The 2,657-nt window shown below is 40.0% G+C and overlaps 1 pseudogene; it reads right to left on the reverse strand.

The window, feature by feature from the left end:
* Positions 1–2,104: 2,104 nt before the first annotated feature.
* Positions 2,105–2,335, reverse strand: LOC148163064 (small ribosomal subunit protein eS21 pseudogene; annotated as a pseudogene).
* Between the last annotated feature and the right edge of the window lie 322 nt (positions 2,336–2,657).

The raw sequence follows: 2,657 nt of genomic DNA on the forward strand, positions 1-2,657 counted from the left end.
TCAAAATCATTATTTTATAGGAAGCCCTCTGTAAGTTCTCATGTTCCCCTCCACGACTAAGGCACATGCCTGATGCTCCGTGCAAACCCAGTTATACAGCTCACCTCTCAAAAGAAGCAGAAACCAGTGCCTATACCCAATATGATGCCCTTACTTCAAAAAGATTTCTGTGCGGGGTGCCTAGGTGGCTCAGTCATTAAGCATCTGTCTTCAGCTCGGGTCCTGATCCCAGGGTCCTGGGATCGAGCCCCGCATTGGGCTCCCTGCTCTGTGGGAAGCCTGCTTCTCCCTCTCCGACTCCCCCTGCTTGTGTTCCCTCTCTTGCTGTATTTCTCTCTGTCAAATAAATAAATAAAACCTTTAAAAAAAAGATTTCTGTGCTCTTTTAGGAACAGGAAAATAAAGATGCTATGGCCTTACATGACTTCAGAAGTAATTTCTTGATAGATTAAAAATTAAGAATATAGATAAAAAGGACATTATCTGTGCCTTTCCAAGGACAACACTGCCTGATTCTAGAGGCTACACTCTTAAATTCTATATTGCCTCTTTTTGGCATCTTCCTAGATAGAACAGCTCCTGGTTTAAAATATATATATATATATATATATATATATATATATATATATATATAAAAGATTTTCTGGGTTCAAAACACGGTAAGACCCCACCGCCCCAAAGAGTATCTGTTTCAAAGCCTCAGTCTACTATAATACCACATATCTTACAAGTTATCCAAAATAATAAAACCATATCTAAGATCAAAGGCATAGCATCTAAAATGCTATCGATAAATGGACACAGGAAAAAAGTGCCAGAAACCCAAATATTTTGACTAGTATATTAAGATTGGTCAATTCAGTATGCAGTGTGAAAAGTGTATTCTCTTGACTGGTGATTTGTATAAAACATCAGTCAAAGACATTTCATGCAAAAATAAAGAAAATATTAAATAAGTAAGGAAGAAAAAAGAAAATATATCAGCGGTGACTTGAAGAAGTTGGGAGGCAGGAGTAGCAAAACGTAGCATATATTAAAAAGAAGATAGTTAACAATGAAGAGACAAAAGACAAACGTGCTTGCTAGTGTAGTTAAGGGTGGGCTAATGACTGAGAGTCCCTTGTACCACATTAATATCACATTAGATATGAGAAGATAGTAAATGCATACTAGGGCCTCAATACAGTGCCTCTGAAGACCAGATATCTCTATGGACACAAGCTGACTTATATTGGAATAAGCAACTGATTATAATAAATCTCAACTGATAACATGTGTACAAGCAAAACAACAGAATGGGTGCAGCATGAAGATCATCGAATTATCTCCCTTCAAGGAGAGCAAGGAGCAGACATGTAAAATGGCTACAGGGGAAAAGGAAAAGCAACCAACAACTAAAAGAAAAAAAAGGGATTATAGATCTAAATAATATTTATAGGGATAGATAACATATATATCGATTGTTTCCTAGGTGTCAGGTACACAATTAAATGTTTTATTGCACTATACTATTTAATGCAGCAAACCTGCAAGTGAAGTACTACTATCACATCCGTTTTACAGATGCAGAAACTGAATCGTAAAAAAGTTAAGTAACTTAAACTTAGCTCTATCTGATGCAAGAGTTTACAATCTTAAATGCTGTGTTGTCTCTTCTCTGTGTCTTCCCCAAAAAACTAGTGTTTGATTTTTAAAATAGATTTCCAGTCATTAAAACTCTGGATAATAAGTTAGAAGACCCAGGCCATGTCCTTTGTGAGTGGTTTTTAAAGTCCTCTTATCTTTGTTCCAGTGCTCACTGAGAAGGTGAGAGATTTTTATTAGGCCATATATTTGACCTAATTGTGTGACTTTTCAGAAGGATGACTTTGGCATTTCAAAGTGAGATGGAGCATCAGACGGCTACATATAGTTGGTATTAAAAAAAAAAAAACCAGTAATTTATGATGCTGGAAGAGAATGTAATTTTTTTTCCAAGGGGGGGGGACATCCTGGAAATTACCTGGACATATATATTTGGGATGCTGATAAAACTGAACACGTTTTGGGGGCAGGTTTTGCTATTTATTTATAACAAATATTCTACATCCATGATCCTCTCCAGTCAGAAGTTCTTTGAAATGATGCTGTTGGCCTCGGCCAGGCAGAGGATGGGCTCATCTGATTCATACATCCTACGAATGACTCCACAGAGAGTGTAAGTTTTAAACTGGCCGTTGAACGGGCCTGTCACCTTGTCAACTTCAGCCACGTTCATCTGGATGGACACATGGTCCTTGGCGCCCATGATGCGCCTGCTGGAGGAGCATTTCCACAGCATGTACAGGTCCACTAAACGCCCCAGCATCTTTCTGCATGTGGAGGGTGCCCCTGCTGCCACTGCCACGAGCAGGAGCACAGAAAAACAAACCTGAACATGTTTGGCAATATTTGCTAACCCTGATTTCTTTTAAGTGCCTGTGCAAAAGTTATTCCTACACACACCGACAACCCTCTCTAAACACAGACACACAGGGGCGCCTGGGTGTCTCAGTTGGTTAAGGGTCTGCCTTCAGTTCAGGTCATGATTCCACAGTCGCGGTATGGAGCCCCAGACCCGCGCCCTGCTGGGCTCTGCCCCTCACCCTGCTCATGCCCTCTCTCAAGCGTGCTCTCTC

The sequence above is a fragment of the Eumetopias jubatus genome, unplaced genomic scaffold (assembly GCF_037043125.1).
Source record: "Eumetopias jubatus isolate StellerSeaLion01/CBP00866 unplaced genomic scaffold, mEumJub1_p1.0 scaffold_11, whole genome shotgun sequence".
Lineage (NCBI taxonomy): Eukaryota > Metazoa > Chordata > Mammalia > Carnivora > Otariidae > Eumetopias > Eumetopias jubatus.